This window comes from Bombus fervidus, chromosome 5 (assembly GCF_041682495.2).
Source record: "Bombus fervidus isolate BK054 chromosome 5, iyBomFerv1, whole genome shotgun sequence".
Classification (NCBI taxonomy): domain Eukaryota; kingdom Metazoa; phylum Arthropoda; class Insecta; order Hymenoptera; family Apidae; genus Bombus; species Bombus fervidus.
The window spans coordinates 1,281,313-1,305,692 of record NC_091521.1 but is presented as its reverse complement, the minus strand read 5'-3'; the positions used below and the strand labels follow the sequence as shown (position 1 = coordinate 1,305,692).

Genomic DNA, 24,380 nt, shown 5'->3' with positions numbered 1-24,380 from the left:
TTATGATGTTTCCTGTGAACAAATGTAACAATGTTATATATTAAAAGTTCAAATACAGGTCCTATATTTTTACCAATTTATGAAAACAAAATGAATTGCACGATTACAATCACATTCGTTTGTTATAGATTCTAGATGTAAGAGACACGACTATTAAATTATTCAATGGAAATAGAGTTTAGTTTCTCTATGTTTCGATCTCGATTTCTGTGTGAAAATTAATATCGATAACTAGTCAATTTTATAGATTTCCATTTCGTTTCAATTCGAGATATCTCGTCGAGATGGTGCTACTATCGATTGGATACTCCTATCTATAATAAATAGTTCTTTTCTTTTAGTGGCGTAAAGTACTTATTACTAATTGATAGGAAATACGTAACGAACAATGTGGTAAATCATTGAATAGCAAGTTTTGCATATTTCTAGGTTAAATATGGTAATTATATTGTAACTAGATAGAGTAATTCATCTACTAGATTTTATATAATTATCATTGACATCTAAATACGCAAGCATGTATGTGCTTATGTTCTTCTCATTTGAAACTTCCTCTAGTTCGAGTGGTCCTTGTGTAGCACACGTTACAGCACGAAGAGAGTATTGACCGTCTCAGCGAGTACAGTGGAAATTTCCACTGCCCTACCCCAAGACTTTTAGTGACTACTACATACACTTTCTAGTCGCGGTCGTGGTGTATATGTAAGTAACTGAACCCTTAAGTCTACCGTCTAATTTAAAGATCTCTTCAATCTGTAGTGATTTTATGTTCCTCTATTGGATAACAATTTGATATAGTATCATAAAATTTAATGATAACTAATTTATCAGCTATTTAAATGTAAAATTTCATATATATTTCGTAGTTTACATAAAATTTATAAACTGCACAAATTGATATTCAGCAATAAGAATAAATAATTTATGGTATTTTTTTATAATATTTGAAATATATGCAACGTTGCATTGTAAAACGATCACGAAATAATATTACCTTTCGCATTTTCAAGTTACAATGAATTGAATGATATTTCATTAGTTACGTCTACAAATATATAAGGAGTCGATTTGATCAATATTTAAATTTTCGACATTATGTATCTACATAATTTATTATATATATTTATATACATATTTTGCCCACAATTATGCGTTTTAGTGTTTTCTCACCGTATTGATTTACATATCGACTTTGGGTGTCAATGAGAACCACTGACAGGTATGTAACCATATAGCATTCGCTTCATTTGAAATGATGTTCAAGTCATACAATTTTTTTTGATAGATCATTTGATTTTGAATGAAATATTCCTGAAATACAATAAGTACAACATTGCGCATTTTTACGACTTTGCATATCTTTTAAGGTAGTAGTGTTAATCGCGGTAGAGAAAAAGGAAACCTAAGATTGGCGCTGATTCAATAAGTTAATCGAGAGAAATACAAGATACCAGTATGCGCCTATTTTTAGCTAAACACTGTCCTTCGGTTTTGCGCAACCACATAAAAAGAATGCTATTTGTTACACTCTGACTGCAACGTCATATTCAGATATCTATGCATGACAATATTTACATGCATATATTACAACACGTAAAATGATATTACGAGAAATATATGTACATATTACAGTTTTAAAGACATGTGTAGTAGCTCTTAAGATAATTTATATTATTTAAAATGACATGCCTAGTAAAAATAAAATTATTAAATTTTCTTTTTGTTAATTTATGATAAATATAATACATCAGTGGCAATAGAGGAGAACTACATAATGAATAGATTTCATTTATATTTAAAGAAATTTAATATTTGTTACTGGCTACTGGTATTGTAGAATTCTCTTCGCCAATATCTACGATGGTATTATGTTGTAAATTGTAGAGGGCGTAAAGAACCTTTGAATCGTTAGCATTACAGAACATAAGACGCAATGTTCGGTAAGATGCCGAGTACAAATCACAGAGGGCGTAAGAATCACTTTAATGTTTCCCGAGATCGGTATTTTCAAAGGAACTTCAGTATAATGTCAGAGACACGGGACAAAAAATAAAAGTACTTTTGTGGTTTAATGAAAAACGAGGAAATTAAAATGTAAAAGCAATATTAATAAAACGAAATTCATTTTATTTCTTTATATTATACACATATTTACATCTATCAAGTTTCTTGTTGTATTTTGTCCATGTCTGGCTAAAACTATATAATGAAATAATGAACAAAACTTTTTTACCATCAAACAACAAGTGAAAAAATAGTTGAATCGAACTAACAATTACCTTAATAAATAAGAACAAAATCGATAAATAAGAGCTGTCAAACTGATGGTTTTACTTTTACTTACAAACAGGATACCGTATCTTACTTAATCCCCGTAGAAAATTACTATTAACATCGAAGGATTGTCGGCTAATTGTTATTCTTTAACATTGTAATGAAAAATAGACAGGACTGTAACAGTTTTGTTCGTGATTGGTATAGTATATAAAAAGACACAGGAAAACGTAGGGTACTAAAGAATCATCAAAATAATCGAGTAATAATAAATATATCGCGAACGAGTGGAAAATGACGTGTTACATTATTTACTAAATTGCTCAACATGCATGGTGTGTCGAGCCACCTGCTCTCAAGCAGATGCTTTGGAGCACAGATTTTTTATTTATTTCCTCTGCTTAATGTCCAGATTACAGTAATGAGAATGTAGGGCGGAGAAATTTTGCTCTGTTTCTTCTCAATATTTTTGGTTACATTCGTCCGACAAATTCATTTTACCAACTTTTGCCGAGAAATTCTTAAGTTCATGACCCATTGATAATACACTTAACCATACCTCTGGTAATAAAAAAACAAAGGATGTATTACCAGATTGAGATTTTTATGATCTACGAACTATTCTCGCTTACATAAGGTACAAGTAAAACTGGTTTTCAGTTTCTTATTTTCACTACCGCCAATTTATACCACTGCAACGTTTAGTTTTATTTAACGCAAATGTAAACATAGACTTTTCCTTTTTTATCTCTAAATATATTAACTCTCACCCCACGCACTTTCTTCTTTTCATACCATCGTTTTGTAATCTTATCAGTCACAATCTTATTTGTATATTTGTAAAAGAATAGCTTTTTTACTTTCTATCTAATAATAAAGCGTCTAATGACATCTGGTTGCTTTTAGATCTCTGAGATATATGCACTTGAGTGAAAACGTAGCTACCTTTTCCTTAACGAATTTCCTTTGACGATGGTCTTAAAGAATTAATCTTCTGTAAATTAATCAGAAGAAATAAGTAACAAGGTTTATTTTATCATACGTCTTCAATTGAAACACGTGATTTATAAGTCGATCTACATAGTTTGCTAGGATTGTTCTTGCACAACGATCGTTTCAAAACGCTAATAAAGAGGATGTTCGTGCTATTCGCTAGAGAAAAACCACCATACGAGTATAGAAATCGAAGTGAAGGTGAGATTGCAGTAACAATCGCTGCCGGATAAACATTTTCGTAATGACTCGTGCATACTTCTTACGTATTGATATTTCGTTTGCATCGATATCTAGTGAATTGATAACGTTATCGTATTTCATTAATCGTTAATCGTGCCGTACATTTTACTCCATTGTCGTTTTCTAATCTTCTGAACGCACGTGAGATAAAAATACGAAAGATTTACAAGATAATTTTCATCTATCATACAATTATAACATAGTTATATAATATTAGATAAAATCCTTCACGATACTATGTTTGGAATATAAAATGAAAGATATATTTGGAAATTTGTACACGCCATCGAACACGAAGAAAGAGCACGAAGGACAATTTTTCTTGCAGATAAGTCGCATTAAATCATGCAATATTAGGTATTCCTGGATCATGTAATTCGTGTTAATATCGAATAATTGTAATTTTTAAGTAACTATCAAAATAATTACTTAATAGGTGCTCAATTTACTTGTAATTATCCACTCTATGTGCTCATGACGAAATAAAATAACTTGTTCTTAGCTTTCAGTGTAATATGGACTTTATTCTGCGCTTAAAATACGTACAATTTATACTCAATATCTCACATTGAAACTAAAACAAATCATACTACATTTAGTATAACTATAATATAAATGATAGATAAAATTATTATATTTTCCAGTATTGGATAGTAGAGTATTTGTATTGAAAAGTTGCGAAGTATATCGACCTTCAAAAATGAATTTAATCGGATTAAAGGTATAAAATACGCTTAAAACTTAAATAAAATAAACTGAAATATACTGTTATACATATGTAGCTATACCGACTATAAGGAATTAAAATAATTGAAGTTTGACTTGTCCATACTTTCGTTATGGAAGTATACATTTTTTCAAAAATAAACCGAACATCGAATACAAAAAAATTATATCCGAATATTTTTTGTAACACTTGCGTGTATTCTGGATTTTTGTATCGGACGATATTATTAATCTACTATACTACAGTAGCTATACAGCGTCATTGTATTCGAGATAATACTTTCTACGAGGTAATACTGTTTATTAAATAATATCGATCATACGGAAATTTCCTAGTGGTATATTATCATTTAAATAGAGCATTTATTAAGTCTCGTTTGACATCAATTATTTTGCCGAGGTGGCGCATTGTGCCGTAGTTGTCATATATGCCATAGTCGTGACTTTTTTTTTCTTCTCGTAGGAGTCGAATAAATTATGTAAAATGCTAAGAAGCTGCGTAACAGATCATTGGGTGTCCGAACAAATGGTAATGTCGATTGTATTACAACCAATGCCACGCCCTAGAATTATATTTACGGCCTCCAACTTTGCATGAGGATGTATTATTTATTCTATACATTGCAAAAATCTCTTAGAATTCTTAGAACAAGCTCCATATTTGTTTTAATACTACAATTTGCCGAGTGAAAATAGACGAAACGATAGCACTTTCCTTTAGACAGAAAAGAACACGACGACGAACAAAAATAAAATGAATCGAAGGACTAGCAACAAACAAACTCCTTGTCAAATTTTTGAACTTAACTCGGAACCACGATTGAACGATAATTTTGAAAATTCTGTCCTGAAAAGTATATGAAGAAAGTGGTGTCAGAAGTAACGAGAAAATTCCGTATTTCTGGATAAATTGGTAAAAGAAGAAGAAGGTAGAACGAGGTATCTTGGGTTCACTGTATCGAACGATAGAGTCGTTTGATCCGGATGATTTGCCAATTACTTTCAATAGCCAATCGATACTGGAGAAAGATTTTAAGTGTATTTTTCTATATTCTCGGAAGATTCAAGAGAACCTCGCTGGACACCTGATAATCATCAATCTCGATCGCAATCGTGTATAAAGTATGGTATAATTTAGGAAAAAGTACCGTGTAATGTGCAATTGTCGATGAAAAATAGTAGGATGCAATGTGACATGACTAATAGAGTAGAACATACTTCGATCTACAGCGATACGTATACATAAATCATACAATAAAGATAAGATGAAGTATATATCCTTTGAAAAACTCGACGAAGAAACCTACCACGACAAGATGAAGTCTACTTTGAAGACTTTCAAGGAAGTCCATAAATGGAACTTCGGTACAGACAAAATGTAGGAACGACGTTTTCTTCGGACATCTACACGAAAGAACGCTGTATTCAATATTATAATAGCAAATGTTACTATTTATTCCAATGAAGATACTTTAATTACCACGAATCTATCGCAGTATCTTAGTTTTTTGACGTACGTATATTACTATTGTAAATAGGCATTGATAATTATAATTTAACCTTATTTAAGAACCTCATCGTTTGAATATGACATGATTTATTTAGCAAGCAACCTATTTATTCTCCAGGATGCTTGTCAAAGTCAAAGATAGATCGTTGGAAGGTTTAACTTTAACGAGCATTTACGAGTGGGTCAATGCTTCTTATGGTAAGCAGAGGCCGTAGCAAGTTAGCGGCGTCTCTCGCTTCATGAACCAAGCGACTTGTTCACGTTATTCTACTTAGTCTTCCTAGTTTACAGGGATGTCTGCTGCAAAGAAACGCTCATTATAACTGGTAATGTGATAATCAGATTGCGACAACGACGTTCACAAAAAAATTTTCTCGAAGACATAAATAGGCATCGTGATTAATTGGAGCAAATTAATAATTAAATTGATAATCAAATTAATAATCAGAGGCAGTTCAATTTTATTTTTCTCCCCGTCAAACACTAAAATATTAAAATATGAAAGTGGAGAATCACACGAATCGTAGAAATTAATTCAAGAAATACGAAAAACGCTGTTTGCGATCGTATCATAAATAAACATCTGCACATTTCTTTGGTGAAATCAAATAACAAATAGATGCCCTGCCCTAGGTTGTCGTGGATCACTGATCACGCGGCAAGAAACGAGATAGAATCGCGTAAAGAAAGAGCCTAAGTTCTTAGGATTAATAAAAACGTAGCGTTGTAAAAAAAGAGAGGAATTAACTAAACGAAATTAGATCTTTCTGGATTATACTTGCAGTTAGCTCTGACGTTAACGAGAAGAAGAATAGGTTTTACAGTTATATGTAGTGGTCGAGACAGGAGTGAAATGAAACGCGCGGCCAGATATGATCGGCGTTGCTTGTTCACCCTTTAATCTCGCGGCACGAGCTGTTTCCTGTGCGCACCTCGTGAAGATTTTTCGCCGCGAATGGGATTCATGGAATTGCACGTGTAGGCAGTTGCGTCCGTGCATCGGCAATTGAACGAACCGACGACGATGACGCTACAATAGCACTGATTTCTCTGTTGCGGCTTCTTCGAACGATTCTCTAGCGTTAGCTCTATTGCATTTAGAATGGCAATTTACAGACGATTATCGTTTGTCTTCAAATAGAATTCTAATTATCACAGTCTTGTTATCGTAAGATTTTATCGACCAACGAATCGCCGAATTACATCGAACAAGATCGTACATAAATCAAGTGTTAACAATGTCTGTCGAAACGGTGAAATGTTCCAACTTTCCATTCGTAACTTTAGACTGACCGACTCGTTTCGTGTGGATTGCCGCCGGATGAACGATTGCTCTTAAAACGGTCGCATTAATTCATTGTCATCCACAGAATAGACGCGATTTCTTATCCACTGTTGTTCCATGCAAGCACAACTAGTTTTTCCAACGTACGTGCATAGCTGGAAACTATGAAAGCCAGGGGCGATAAAGTCTTCGTTATTGGAGAAATTGCACGCAATCGATTCGAATGCGTTTTGAGGATGCTAGCTTGGAAAATAGGATTTGTCGTGTTTGTCCAAAACTGTAAATTAGTTAACGGATGAAATTATTTGAGAGAATTACAGTAATCCGCTATATTTATGTAAACTCCCTAGAGTTTACGTGGGATAGGGACTCTTTTTGTTTCACGGATAGAGCGACCCTCTTTTGTTTTACGGACAACCATTTTTGAGAGACACTCATTTCCCAAACGGACGGACAGAGAACAACATCAGAGATAGACAAGATCACAGAATAATTACTTAAAATATTGAAGATTGACGGAGAAAGATCGGTAGCTCAGGACGTTGAAAATCGATTCTCGATTTTCAGGTAAACATTGTACAGAACTTGTTATTTCTCGTTTATGTAATTTATTGTTATAGATTGATATCAATTGTTGTTTATTTCTGTATTTTATTTAAATACTTTCACGATAAATCTCGATTTTTAGACTTCAGAATCGTTCACCTGAATTATCCCGAGATTTACGATCTTACATGTATATGTGCACATAAGAAGAGATATCGAGGAAGCTTGAAGTTAGAGAAAACGTGAGTTGTACGCGATTTTGTGATTTTTTTTAATTATAAAAAAGAACCTAGGAAAACTTCACAATCGATAACTTGACAAGCTTAATAACAATTTCGAGAACGATAATTGAAAAGCGTGAAAAGTTTTAAAAATAATCGCTTAAGTTATAAGAGTCGATGATATTTAGTTTAGAGAGAAATCATGAAACTGTTCTCTTTTTGTGGCCTTATGTAGAGCTACAGACCATTTAATGACCTCGAATTGAGCGATCCTATATTTTCCATAATTACTAAAATTAAGAATTATTAACGACGAAAATTACAGAGTTGCACATAGCGAAGGAGTGGAGGGGCACAAGTGTAAAAAGGAGACGATCGTTTCCGTTTATTAGGAACGGTTAATCGTTTCCAAATAAAAACAAAATCGTCGGATCGTTCGAAGAAACTTCCTTGTATGTAAATACGTCTTAGGAAATGCGCAATAGTTTCTAGTCGTAAGTGAAATCCCGTCATTCTTGACAAATACAACTTTATCGACCAAAATTCTGTTACGTAGATAGCAAATTTTCTCTTTTTTCCTCTTTCATTTCTACGGTGTACATTTAATTACTAAAATCGCGTGCATAGTAAATGAAATCTGTTCTAAGATCAGGAAGCAACGCTGTCAATAGTTTGAAAGAAAATATCGGAATTGAACCAATTATTAAACTTCATGAAATTATAGGATTTGTAATAAATCCTTGGAATTTTCTCTGACAATATTAAAAAGTACAACTCAATTATATAAATTGGCTGAAAAAGGATTACAAGTAAAATCTGTGTCTCCATTATTCTATATGTCTCACTTGGCGGTTCATCCGATGATTAACCTTTTCTAAACTTTGTTCAACTCTCCAATTATCAAATCACCCTAACTTTTAATTAATTGGATCAAACATGACTAAGAAACACGGAGGGCGTAGTCGATCTGTCAAGTACGCGTGAGATGTAATCATTTGCTCTTATGTAATCTTAATACCGTTAAACCAAGCCACTTCCAATCAGTGTTTCAAACATCATAAAAGATCAGAATGAATATGATTCATTGATATATCAGCTAGCTGTCCGCTAATCGATCAACAAATCGATCTCTCTACCGAAGTTACATGTTCGTAGGCTTTGTGAAAATCCTCGCTCTAATTCTTCGCTACGATTCATACACAATAATACGCAATTAATATACACTACGTCACGGTGGTCGTTGGAATCGACAACCAAGTTCTTTCTGCGCGTGTATCAGTGTAACGTGGAAGTTCACCGGATCGATTGCAACGTGCAAACGTATCATCAAGTGGCCTCGGGTGATACGATGAGAAGTTAAAGGCCTCTTCTTGCAAGCGAGGAACACACCTCGTAACTTGAAATTCTTGTATTACCAGAAATGCCAGAAGCATTTCGAATTTAATTTGACGCTTGTTCGTTTCTCAGTCGTTTAACATCCAGTCAAGGCGGATTAATCCCTGTATAATTGTATATAATAGCAGTATATAGTATACTATTATTATATACTATACTACTATTATAGTATACTATTATTATACACTATACTATAACAGTACTAGTATTCTATACTACTATATAGTATACTATACTATAATAGTACTAGTGTGTTACACTAGCAATAGCACAATATTGTTATTATAGTACTAGTATATTATACTAGTAATGGTATACTGTTGTTATAACAGTACTAGTATACTATACTATAGTATATTATACTAGTATACTATACTAGTATACTATACTAGTACTACTATACTATACTATACCATACTAGTGTGTTATTATAGTATACCAGTATATAGTATAATATTGTTGCAGTTATATTATATTACTATTATCTATTACACTATTATTATAGTGTTATTGATAGCATAATTAATACTAATTATGACGTTGTTAATACATTTTCTGCATTTTTTAGGTTGTAATGCGTAATAATATTTCAAGCGATGTTTCTTGAATTAATCATGAAAAGGAACGAAACGTTCCGGAATAATCAAACGGTATTATTTTCAGCGAGGACGATGATCTCACTATGGTGTAGTCGTTTTGACAACTTCAATTTTGTTGAACAATAGTCTTCACGGAATCAATTACAATGGCTAATCGAGTCGGCAGTCGCTAGCAAAGTGTCCCATGCATGGAATTGATAGGATTTTCAATGCTAATATAATAGGTGTATGTGTATTTAGATATGCATCTCGCATGCATATGGATGCCTTTAACGCGTATTCATTAGAGGAACGAAACCAGGCTACCATTCAATGTCTATATTCATTCATGAAGTGTTGTTCGGTAACAGATATCGTTTGATATAATTGGACAAATAGAGGACGGAAGTCGTGCTAATCAACAATTACGATTAAATTTCTTACGAGCAAGACGTCATATGGAAGTAAAGTAGGAAAGTGAAGAGTAACTTTATTGAAAAATGAATTAAGGCGAGATAAAGGCGAGAATAAGATTAGATTTGGAATCAAAGAACAGACGTAGTTAAGGATAAAATTGAAATAAAATTGAGATAGGAACAAAAATGAGTAATTAACTTTTATCGTGTAGACTCGCGTTTTTTGTGTTCGAGCTAGATGGAACATAATACCGCGCTTCGTTTGCTTTACTTTATACTATTTACTATATAATTCACTGAAACAAATTACAAGTCGAATACTTTATAACTGTTTGAGGACGATATACGATTTTTTTCAAATGTTTTCCAAACTATCGTATGTCTAATAGTCGTAGACTCAGGTTTGTACGTTAAAGTTGCCGTGTATATGTTCGCACAGCAAAGGTTGCCAGAATAAAAGGACAGAATATATATATATATATATATATATATATATATACACACACACATATATAAAGCATCAACAAGTAATAAGAATTTGAAAAGTAATAAGTAATAATATAAGAATATCGAAGACGAGAAACTCGAAAAAGAAAATATGAAAGGCAATACGTATACTTCCCAACACACGCACAGAACATTCCCAAGATCTGAAATTAGTTGTAGCGTGCGTTCCCCGTATTCATTTATCTCAGAATCTTTATATATATGTATATCCCCGAGCAACGAAATTCCATAGAATCTTCACCTTTCATTCTAAATCTGTGATCCCATAATCTACATTTAAGACATGACGCTGTTCGGCCAGCTTAATTAAAACGTAGCCACATTTTACAGGGTGTTACATTTTCAGTTTGTGGCCTTTCCTTTGGTACCCTTTCCCATGATCTCTTCAGCTAGAGGCTGGTACGACGAACGTTCAATAAAACAGAGGTCTTAATAGCCTGAAACAATTAACTCGCATGAGTGTGCTCTAGGAAACTGGACGACGATCTTTACGATCTTACGATCTTCTAAGAACATCACATTTATCAAGTGGCTCTATTACACCTTGAATCGTGAACATTAAACGGCCGACGCGTTTACGTTTAATTAGCCACCGAATGCGTCCGGGACGTCTTGTCCAGTGCAATTTGGTAAAACAACTACACGAAGTTGGATGAAAGTGCCTTTGTTACTGCAATTGGTCGGATAAGCCAGATTTGCAAAAATGAAAATTTTTGACGCCAGTAGATTAATCATTTTTTATAAAGAATTTTAAGCTGCACCGATTAAAGTATAACAAAGTATATGATTCCGCTTAAAAAAAAAGATTGAAGATCTTAAGTAACCTTTACGCACCCACTTACGTAGAAGATAAAAACAGAAAAACATTCAACTTTCATCTAAAACATTTCTCGATGTAATTAAACTTGTAGATAACTCATCCTGTATATTTATAAATTCGAACTAAATCCGATATTCAAGGTTCACTCATAAGATACAATGGTTCATTCGTTGTACAATTTTTCGCCATTGAATTAGAAGCACTCGAAACCTTCGATGCTTAAAATTATTTTAATAAAATGGAGAGGAAATTTCTAATGATTTCTAACGACAAGGATTCCTTAATTCCACAAATATTCATGTGAATATTTTATGATTTATCAAACTAGTATTTTAATCAAAATGATGACAAAAGAGAAACAAATGCTGGAATACTTTTCTGATTGATAGTAAAATCGGTGACAGGCTATATTGATTGAACAATAGCTGGTAGTGGCAATCAATTCGTTATGGGTGAAGAGCAGCCGGCTGCTGGCGGAAATAATTTATTAATTATTCCGTAGTGGTAAATCGTGGCGAAAAAAGGGCATAAATACGAGTGTCCTTTCACTCTGGGAACACCTTGACATTTTGAGTCATGGGGACGAGACGGTTTTACGCGACAGACGATAGAAAGTCAGCAACTTGCTTCTCGTCCTCTCGAAGTGCACCCCCCCGAACCTCGACATTCCTTTTTGATGTTAATTGCATCTGTAATTGGTGTCTATCGTTGCTCGATTCATTTCTTAATTTGTTGCCTAAGTGTGTCAGAAGTTAGAATTGTTCAATCTTCTCTGTCTTCTCTAACGTCCGTTATGCAGCAGGAAAATTGCATTTAGTCGCCATTTTTCTACCACTCTTGGCAATCACTTCATTTTTCTGAGTATTCAATTAAGAAAATACGTAACAATCGAGAAATCTACCTCGCTATTTAAACAGAGCTGTTTTTTTCTGTTATTTTCAGCTTGTTATAATTAAGTTTAGTTTTTATTGGAACGTTCGATACTGTCGATATATAGAGCTTACTCGTTTAATGAAACGGTATCTGCATTGCTAAATACTATCATTAAGTGTTAAGGAACTATTCATGCGAAGTTTAGTCACGATATTAATACAATCTTGACTATCAGAATTCGTATTAGAAGGTGAACGAAACTCATAAACACTCTATATTCCCTGTATTCGTTTAGATTTCTAAACATGTAATAAAATATGTAATCGTAATATTATCTTAAGAAGCTGAACAAATCTTGCGGAACTGCGATATTTCTCTCGTCGATATGCACTCGTTTATGTTTCCAATATGTAAAATGATCGCAATTATATCTTGAAAAAGGTGAACAAGTCTCGTAGATATTCAACGATCTCCTCGCAAGAATTTCGTTCAGACCTCTAAAATATAAAATGATCTTCACTTTATTATAAATTATGCTGAAGGAATGTCTTTTAGTATTTGATGTTAGCTAGAATAAACTGTCAGAAATTTATGACCTATTATTGAAACGTTATAACGAGAAAGAATAAAACCGGCTCCATGCAATGACCATAAAGCGATTAGCGCGCGTTAATGGTAACTAGATCATTATCAGACAATTAGTTGTCCCTCGTTGACGATGATCATGAAGAAGTGGTTCGGTTGATTGGTTTAGTAATAAGTATTTGATGCATATTTTCAGCCTGATCCTGGTCGATAATGAAATAAAATCACTGTGATCTCATCACGGACAGAATGAACGACATCGACCTTTTTTTGCTCATAAATTTTGGTTACGTCAAGGTTAGACGACATCCGGCTCCAACACTGTACACCGTAGCTGGTGGTAACTGAAATTTTTGCTTATTCGCTGATAAAACACGAGTAAAAGGTGTGTTAACGAATAATTAAATACGAAGAATTATCAAAATTGTGAGAATTACTGGGAAAAGTACGTTTATTAGATGTTGTTGAAATATATCCGGCATGTAAATGAAATTATAAATTAGAGAAAGCTTCAGCGCAAAAATTTATAAAAGATATATATGCCGCTATGTTTTATTTTTCTCGTCAAAGTGACGCGTTCGTGCATGTAGTTTACTCGAAATATATATTTCTTCTAACACTTCTAAATAAAAATTAGTTGTAAGCGAAATAAATTAACTGTACGAGAGAAACACGTTAAATGAATTTCTCGACCATCGCAGAATCATTTACGTTTTACGCTACTTTGTTGGCAAGAATACATCAATCTTCTGCTTCTTCTTCTTCTTCTTTCCCTTCGAGAAAATTATCTCATTAAAATCGTTTGATATCCCTGAAACTGCTAGAGCTGTTGAATAAGCTGAGTATGCAAATGACATTGCAAAGTAATGAAAGTTTTCTGCATCTTACTAGAATAATTCCAAGTCATTTCTAATTTGCATAATTTTATTACAAAAAATACGCCAATCTTATCCGACTAGTAGTGGCATTAACGACTCGAAGGCATGCGTGTTACACGCGACAATATACAGCTCTTTGAACATTTTTCGAATAAACCAGTCATTCGATGACGAATTAAAGGAAGTTCTTACTTATACGCTAACCAGTATGATTTGTAACGTATACAATAAAATTACTCCAGTCTTCTCGGGCAGATGGTAAGATTATCTCGTTGAAGTCATGCACTCTTGGGGAATAACTGATGTCGTGGATACAAGAGGATCGCATATTCCTGTCCATGTTAGGGCTGTGCAATATCTTTTTCTGTACGATTTCTCGTTCTTTGAAGTCACATAAAATCAAGCATGGGAAACAGTGACTTCGCGTGGTGACTTATAAGATCGTTTGACCCAATATTATCATGGACAACCAGCGACGTGAACGTTCTCTTCTACATGGTCCGAGCTTTCCTGCGTGCTTCGAGGCAAATCGATTGATAAAAAGTTGCCGGTTCTGTTCGTGAAACAAATTACGATCGGCTACGTAGGAAAGTTCGTTTCTTCATGGAGCTGTTCTTAACCCAATTCACGTGCCGCCCAGGCTAACTTAATTGATGATACGACCCTACTTAAAGGTACAGAATAGAGAGTAGAAGTAAACGCGTTTATTAATCGCGATAAATATTCTTCCTGGTTATCGATGATTTATTTCACGGTTCGACGCTTTTTCCCCGAGCATAATTCTTCCCTAACGAATAAATCTTTCCTGCACCGACCTAATTACCGCACTATAATTCAGAAGAATTAGCAAAAACTTCTATGTTTATCGCATATTACGTTATTTCTGTTTTTGCTGCTAATATCATGTCCAGTTCACTTAAAGTTTCAGAAACGAGATCAAAATCCAGATTTAATTGATTGAAATTGAAATGTAACTCTTAATTACACGGCTCTCTTACACAATAATTTATCAACTAATGATATTTGTGAATTGACAAATTACGAGTTGTAGGCTACTTATTTCTCATTTACAATTCTGTAGTTTCTCGTCTAATAAACCCAATACGATCAAATGACTTGTAATTTGTAAAATTTGTTTGCAAAATTTTATTTCTTTAATCACCAAAATTATTACTGCTGCTTACGTAAGAGAATTTATGAATATTAATAACTCGTGACTTGTATTGAATTGTCACTGATAACATTAGCTCTATTGTGGAACAGGCCTCCGTTGTTCGTATTTCTGTCATTACCATAAAACACGTGTAATTAATTCCCCAGATATGAAATTCTTAAACCACTGTATCACACAAAATCAATGCTAACATAAATATCTTTTTTTTTATAATTAACTTTTTTTATAATTAGCTCTTAAATCTTACAACTTGTAAATTTATACTGTGATAATGCAATAAAAATTCGAATTCCTCTCTGCAGTCAGAGGCTAAGAAAATTTCTCTGCAAATATTCTCCTCGGAAAAGACGCGAATAACGAAAGAGTAAGAAAATTAATAAGGGTAATGATAAGATAGATCCGACAACTGATATTCAAAATACGGTTTTCGCATCGAGTCAGGTAGGAGTTCCAAAGTTTCAGACAAAAATGTAAACCAAAAGAAAAATCAATTTTTTTTATATACCTTGGGACATTTATAAGATTCCGAGGAGTGTATTTCATTCTAATCTTTCAGCAAGCCGCTATCTTTCTGCTTTAGCAAACGGAATCTGTAATAAAATTCCTGCTAGAGTCGTCATTTCTTGCTAGTTGTCTGTGTCCTCGCAGCTCTTCGTCTTCTGGGTGCCAGATTCAACGATCTTTCTCAAAGGAGATTATAATCCGAGGTCAAACGTGGCTGCATAGCATGTACAGGCATCTTCTCTGTTCTCCATACGGAAGAGAACGGTGAACCTGTTTCCTGAGAGAAAATATGCACCAGGGAATGCGATGCGTGACTTAACCACGTGCTAATAAGCTTCGGTCACTAAATTACGATATCGAAGAACCGTGCCGAGTATAAACGCTTTTTATAGCGCGACAGTTCCTCGACGCCGTGTTTTTGCGGTGAAAGTCATCGGTCATAAATTATCCGAGGCTTTGATCGTTCAGATCGAATTATAAGAAAAAGATGCTAATTATAGCGAACGGGATACAGTTTGATAATTTGATCGACTTTCTTTGATTTAGAGTATCTTTTAGATAGACCATAGACAATATTTTCAAGTAGGTAGTAAAATTTCTTTTAAATCGAGAACTTTACGGAGCTGGAAATAAAGTAATAGTGTGCGCAGATAATGGAGCAAAGAATAAGGTTGGATGGAAAATATCCGAATCTTTGCAATTCCAGAAATAAAGCGATAATAATTAAAGATAATGGTATATGTTCATATAGAAAGTATTCTAATCTGACAAATTCTTTGAATTAGTAAAATTTATGAATTTGGAAATAAAATACTATACAGTATTCATTCAGGATTGACATATTTTTAAATGATGCCTCCTTTGAATTTTATTAGTATCTCCATCACACACCATTAGATAAAAAAGAAATGTTAATTTCTACAAATCCCATCCAAATCAAAAAGTCCGCAAATCTACAATTTCAATAAATATGATCGTATAGAAAAGGAATTTCGCGTTTTTGCTTCTAAAATTCCTCCATTTATTTACCAATCAAACACCGTATCTCCGTAAAATTACGTTGCTCAAGTTCCTCTTTCGTTCACTAAACAAGCGTTAGAAAAATTAGAATGGCTTTTATTGGCTGCCCATCTGCTTCGTACATAAAAAGGTGGGCATCGTGCTACCACTTCTCTTTATTGCTGACATTTATTGAAGTGCAAAGCAAAGAAAAAGTACGGGGCGGCGGTCACTGAGCGCGATACCGATTTACCATGTTGCACAACATGTGATTAACGGGGCTCTGACATTAGCTTCTCGACACGTCGCGTCGGACTCGTTGCCGCGTTTCAATGAAAGTCGTCGGCCGGTTAGCGTGAAAACGGATAGAAAAGGAATACTTAACATATATATATTAGATTGGTGCGCAAGCTTCCACTGTCAATGAATCGAGGAAGTAAAATAATTTTAAGCGATCGTGGAAAGTGAATCGCCACAGAAATCGATTAGATCTCTCCTTGTTACAAATTATACTGCAAGTATCTAGTACTATAGGAGAATAGATCGATAGATTTGATATATCGACTGTCAAGCTTTTGTTTCGTTTAAATCGCTGTACAAGGAGAGTGGAAAGTGAACTTGTCTCACTGGATTGGTATAATTTGTCTGTCGACTGTCACCAAACTTTCGATGGACAGCCATTAATATTCCTCTCGAGCGATTAATTCTTCCTTCTTTCTTTTGCATTCTCTTTTTACGTCTTTCCCTGCTCTGTGAATGTACGTGTATATATTGCACAGCGATGTTGGAAATTTGATAGGTTCGCGATTGAAGAAAATTTAGTAGAATCGATATTATTAATACTACAGCGAATAAACGTATTGGCACGAAACAGATTTTCCTATAAAATCGTGTGTACATCTACAAAATATATTGTGATTTTTCATCAAATTCCAAAGTTTCTAAGAATCTAAAGTTTGAGTATGAAATCGTTCATTGTCGTCAAACAACTGTAAAATAAAAATAAACCTAGATCCAAATTGGATACAAATTTTTCTGTATTTTATTTTGAATTATTTTACTTCTCTAAAACGATATTTCCTCAGCAAAAAGAATTATTTTACTGTTTCAGAATTATAAACGAATATATGTATTATATATATTTCGGTATGTTCAATGGTTTGGAAACATATTAAATACCCCGAAGCTTTCTCTCTGGTAATAGATACAAGTAAAATATCTAGACTGGCATAGAAGTAATAAAGGTAAAGAACATAAAACAGCAAACACTACGATGTAACGGATGGAATACTGGCAATCACTCGATAAGAGGATCAACCAGCAACCTCTTACCGTAATTTACTTGTACGCAGTGTGCTCGCCCTAAGCGATATAACAAGGGATTGCTTCTTCAGCTGTTCACGAAGATGTTGTTTGATTTGCTTGAGGAAATGTTACGTTATACTTCATCAATAGAATCATTAAAGAGGTAATCCACGGTTCCCGATCACTTAATTTCTGCCAGTAATAATACCTAACAAACATAATTAGATTATACAGGTTGCTATATCCATTGTTCAATCATCAAACTCAATGAGCGAGGAATTGGTATTTAAAAAAAAAAATCAGAAAAAATACTTAAAAAGGTAGATTCGATCGTTTCGCAATTGTGTTGTCAAGTAGTAAGCACACTATATTTATCGTAATCTTAACAGAACAAGTTAAGAACGTGATCAGAAATTTTAGTGAAATAAGCGAGAACACGCGAATAAATGGCCGTTCACAGTGAAATGGTTGAAAGATTATCATGATGGTCGATTTCATTTCGAGGAGTATCTAATTAATCACTGATAACGATGAAGACAGAAACAAGCGATCGAGCAAGTTGGAATATCGCAGAAAGATTCTAATATGAAAGATTATAGCGAAGGTGCTATAAAACATGAAATTGCGAAGGAGAGATCGGTACATGCTACTTCGTACTCGATATGCAAATCGATTCGATTTTTTCCTTCGGACAGACAGACTCACGGACAATCCGGGGCAAGCAGGTTCCCTTGAGTAACCACGGCGAACTGGTTTTAACATAATATTTGGTCTGCGTTCACGGAGATATTTGTTACGCGAACAGGATAAAATTATCGACGACAAACGTGCTTTCCTTCGATTCTCAAGGCTACCATCCACAAGGGGATGCCAATCGCGCGATATTAATCGAAGTGAAAATGTGTCAATATCGTGAAATTACTGTTACAATTAGAAATTTTCAGTGAGAACATATGCATACTAGTTTATGCTCTATTTGGGAAGCTAATTTCTTGTCGCTAGATTGTGGATTTTTATGCAAATTTACATTCTTAAGGGCACAACTAAAAAGATTGCATTTAGATAGAAATTCGTTTCACCTATTAAAAACTGTAACAAATGCTCTACTTTGAATATTTTACATATTTCAGGATATTGTACGCATTCTATATATTTTCGCGTATTTGAATTTTCTGTAAATACATAAACATTCGCAGTTGCCACACGTTGGAAACAGGTTCACGGTATTCCTTTATTAGTATAAAATATAGTATAATTAATATTGGTGGAAGTCTTTCAAAGTATAAATGAAAGAGTAGAAGGGAAATTTAACAATTCTATCAAGATTAGCTGTTTAGTTCTTGAAAAATTACTTGAAAGAAAAAAGCTAGTCGCGTATATTTTGATATTAAAGTTAAGACACGATTAGAAAATAAAGTTGACCGGCTTGACATCTGATTATAAGTAGCTCAAATACATATTGTTACAAATACACTAGGTTTCTAAGTTTCTATATTTTTTCCAGAGATAAATTTACGACACTTTTATTATAAATAAAATATTCATATTCCATACTCTTCCTGTATTCCATATTCCATATTCTTCCTATACAGTAGGTTGTATCGTCGTTAGAATTGCAGAAACGTAACTCAAAGGAGAACATTTCAGTTTCGGAGAAACTTCATGTTCTTCAACCTCGTGGGAGATATTTTTATAATGAACAATTTTTGCGCTAAATTCTCGAATCGACGAATTCCAACTGTATCGAAAATTAGCGTTGGCCACTATGCGAGTATACACTGAGGCATCAGAATACTAGCGCCTTGATGCCGACAAGCAGACGTCCATGTACCTCGCAGTATGCGAGTATCATAATGATACATACACGTATATCGTACAACCCAAAGTAGTGGTAAAATAATAAATAAAACAAAGGAAGTAAGAATTCCGCACTGAAGCGAGAAACAACCGTTTTGATAATAAAAATATTATTGTAGAATATCAATGAAAGAAAAAAGTCTCACGCACTCATGCTACATTCCTCGGACATTTGGTCTCGGATAATACCTACCTATATGCAATGAGATTTATAGCTTATACGATCTCGAGTTCGTGTTAAATTTCTAACTAAATTAAAGGAAGCATAAGGTGCTAAATCGGAGCGAAGATTTAGATGTGCGGAATGTGGTGACGGAGAGAAACGGGCGCGTGACTGGCAGTTATTAAGCCCGAAATTTGTGTGCCTGATCCCCGGACCTGTTCGTATGACAAGTAGCATACGCGAAACGGGGCCGGTTCGATTATATTCAACGACTGCATGAACTTGATCCATTAGCATTGTGCAACGTCTCGTGGGTGCGTAGACTACTCGTTTTATAATCGCTCGATATTCAACACGATGTAGAAGTTTTAGGCCATTTACGATAGCGATCTCGTAATGGAAACCAGTCTTATTTTTAAAGAATATTTCCATATGCTATCATATAAATACGAATCTTTAAATATTCTTTTCATAACGTTACTTGTGTGTAGCTTTTCTGAATACATTAATCTTTTTCACGAATACTTTACTTTAATAAATAGACTCTTAGATTAGATATAAAACTGGACAAGCCACAGAAAAGAAGACGGACTAAAGAAAACACCAAATAATTTGACAAGCTGTTCGAAAGGATCTGTCAACAGAACGCAAGCATATTAATTATCTCAAATTCTTCTTAAAAAGTAACGATATATTTTAACATAATTTCTTTATGCTCTAATAAATTATAAAATAAATTATACTGAATAAATATTTATATATATATATATATATATAAAAATAGAATATGTATCTCCGTTTTGTAGGTGTTCTAAGTGTCTTGCACAGTGCTATAATCGTGACAGACATAAATAGACCATTCGCCTTGTCATCCTTCGTGTCATAATATTCATTTTAGGTGATGAAATCTTTGCATTATCTCCTTTTTTGCTCCCTCTTTTTGCACTCAAAATTGATCTAATGAATCGATTGATCGACAAATCCATGGCCTGTTTAAAATTCCCTATCGAGAAAGGGTGGGAAGCGAACTTTCTAAGAGAAAAGGAGATCAAACGATGCGAGAGAGATTAAGTTGATTCCAACACGATTCTATGATTTGACGTCGAGTGAATATTAATGCTTGGCAAGAGGTAAAGATGGACATGAGTAATGAACTTAAATTATTGTCTCGGTGATCGAGGTTGACGAAGTGAATGGCTAATTTAACGAAGCCCTATGGCTGTGGAAAATAACATGCTTCTATTTGAGGATCAATTCGTAAAGCTTGACAATCCGACAACCTTGTCTTTCGATATTGTGTAACTGTAGTCGTATTGTGATCGAATTTTACCTCTACCATATTAACGCACTCTGCAGGCAAAATAGACGTGAGCATTTCGGCGGAATAAAATAAAACTTAAATTTCGATCAAGTCGTTTCTTATCACGGTGCTAGTGAAATTTCACATATTTCCATGAGTCATTGTCTAACATACCGCAAATGGTGCTGTAAAAGCGAAGGTAGAGAAAAAACTGGACCAATTCAGAGCCAATTCGTTAACCAATCTCTTTTTGTCGAACGAATTTCACGGCGTAACCGAGAACGATCGATCATCCGGCAGATTTAGAGCAAGCTTTTCTCAGATTCGTCGTCGTTTACGTAAAGCCCCAATTATCGTCGATTCACGTAGAAGACGTAGTTCGAAGTTTTCAATCTAAAACTGGTCTGTCAGGTTTTATCGAGTTTTCTCTCTGATTATCGAGTTCAGGAGGTCAGTGCGCGATTCCTTAAAGGTGAAACGAATGCGCGGCCATCGCGGAACACCATGCCACGGCAACGAGATCGCGGCACGCCGCGTATTCACAAAGATAAATGAACAGATCCTCGAGAGCATTGCGAATCACAAGCGTGTGCCATTTGACGATCGGATCACGAACCAACGCGAGAACGTCGACCTTAAAAACGGCCACTGGACTACTGGAGGAACGTCGCGGTGCCGCGCCGCCACGGTGACTCATCGATTTCCTCGCGTGCTAAGAGGAATCGTAATTAATTTTCAGGAGAATTATCGCGGTGCTTTCGCGAAATAGCCCGAAGATAGCCCATCTTTAATCCTCTGCTTCCGTGTATCTCCTGTTGGGAATGTGTTTTATTTACATGTTCGAATTAGTCGAGTCATCGTGGTCATCACGAACCAAAGAACATAGAACGTAGAATGTATTTCTTAATAAATAATTCTTAGTCTGAGAATTATTAGATATAATTCATTCGGGCATTTTTTTCATTTCACGAGGAATGCACGTTGAAGGGATTACATAAAAAATTTTGTTCATTTTTCAAAGCAAACGTGTTAGCAGCAATGCACGATGAACTTATTTTCTTGAAGTCGATAAGGCACGATTACGCACTAGGATATGCAAGCGAATAATCCTATGGGTCGTAAAAATACATTGATACATTAATTAACGTGTTTCTATTCCTTTCACCGATTGTACAATCGCAGAAACGTTGAACGCATCTATATCTATGATATTTTTATGCTTTAGACACCGAGAATGTATGAAAGTAAATCCTACAAAATATAACGAACCAAGAATACGACGAAGAAATGACTTTCGATGAAAGTATCTTCTCTTTTCCTGTATGCTCGTTATAAAAACTTGTTAAGAACAATCGTCGAGTAATTCGGTCTATCGCTTACGTTTTATATAATATAATAAGGCGAAATTCTATCCAGCAGGTGGTGTTCGTTTCTTAATTTCCAGCGTATCTATGAAATTTATCGATCTTCTCTAATTATACATTTACCTTAAAACGTCAGTCTAACGGAATCCAACTGGCAATCGTTATACCATAGCAATTAAGAATATCATTGAATGTTCGAAGGGGATTCAAATAAAAAAATTCGCAGGACTAATCGCGAGCGTTTAATGATTAATAACCATTAGCTACGAACGTTCGAACGATAGTACGAATCGTGGTGAAAGCCAGACAAATTGACAATATATCGTTGGTCCTCCCTCTTGTATATCACGGATATGTATATAGAAGTTTTTCTTCTTTTTCATAGAAATCCACGATCACTTCCATCCAAGGCAAAGACATTCGTCTATGAGCAAATATTAACTCGCCTGATGCTGGCACGTTTATCAAACATTTACATTTGAGATTGAATGTAGAGTACGTTAGGAAATATGTACCGACTTTGGCACAAATTGATCTGGCCATGGAAATCCCACGATCGTAGGTTTCTTAGACTCGTTGAATATGATTTTACGCGGAGACTTTTAAGACATTTTTATATTTTTAAGAACATAAGTTCTTCGTTCGTATGGTGGACACGTGATCCACTTCGAATTCCAGGCTGGTTAAATATTATTCCTACCAGAATATCGTCTTGTTATACTTCCAAGGGGAAAGCAACCTATTCGAACGTCGAAGATTGGCTAATCAAAGCAGGAAAGGATCTTGATATGAATTTCAAATTTCGTCTTTGTTGTTCTGGGATATACTTTAGAATCGAGTTAATTAAAACCTTTTAGAAATCTGCGAGAATCACGTTGTTTTTCTTGTAAACGAAACTATGTCTTGATATTAGAATTATTAGAGAACATTGTACGAGAAAATCTACGTTAATAATCTTCTTTATTTCTTCGAAAAACGTTGAATAAGATTTAGTATATAAGTACAGTCTTGAAGATTTACATACAACTAAAAACGCAGCAAGGAGTTTGAATGACACACGAAGCTTAAATTTCAATTGGAATGTATTCTCATAACTCTGGATAAAAGTAAATAGTTAAATCAAACATGGGAAATTTTTACCCGATTTCTCGTTGATTAATTCACAATTGTCCTCTTTAGATATAATTTATTTCTGCGTTGTTCATAAATATTTTCATAAAACGTGGCCTTGGGAGTCCAATAAACGTTATCCAACTCTTAAAACGAGACAAAGTAGGAATTCCGAGTCGTCTATAAATTTTAAGAGATAGCATGTACCTCGCTGTAATATAACGTTTAACGGAGCTTTCAACGAATATGGAAGCGCACATAGACCTTGTTCTGTATAAAACCTGCTGATTCCTCAAGTGTGTATACAGGTAACCATTATTGTAAAGCTTCCGCGGTTCGAGAGAGAGTAGAGAAAAACAGCTATCTTCGAGGCGATACGATCTGTTGACTGGTCAGAGGAGATACTTCAGTTTGTAGTTGAAGAGGAAGTATGTAAGTTATAGATGCAGTACATTTTCGATGAGGCACGAGAAAGTCAACGTATCTCTTGGACAGGAGGATACAATCGAGAATTTACTTCTAAACAGCCAGTCATTCTAATTACGAGCTTAATTGCGCCAGTGATTCATTAGATTTTTTCAAAGGATCTTCTTATCCAGAGGATCATGATGCATTGTTAACCATTGTAGCTAGAAAGTTCCGAAGTCCAATAGTTATGCAAGATGATTCCAAAAAATAAAAGAACTCTTGATTAGTAGTGGAAACAGAATATTTTTTGTTGAAAGTAACATTAAACAAATACTCAATGAAAGGG

The 24,380-nt window shown here is 34.4% G+C and overlaps 1 protein-coding gene across 1 annotated transcript in view; it reads left to right on the top strand.

Annotated features, from left to right (window-relative positions):
- Positions 1-563: 563 nt before the first annotated feature.
- The window catches only part of LOC139987397 (leukocyte receptor cluster member 8 homolog), a 64,117-nt gene continuing 40,300 nt past the window's right edge, over positions 564-24,380 (top strand). The window contains exon 1 of the mRNA XM_072003595.1: positions 564-702. The gene's annotated coding sequence lies outside the window, so the exon portion shown is untranslated. The remainder of the gene's footprint in view (positions 703-24,380) is intronic.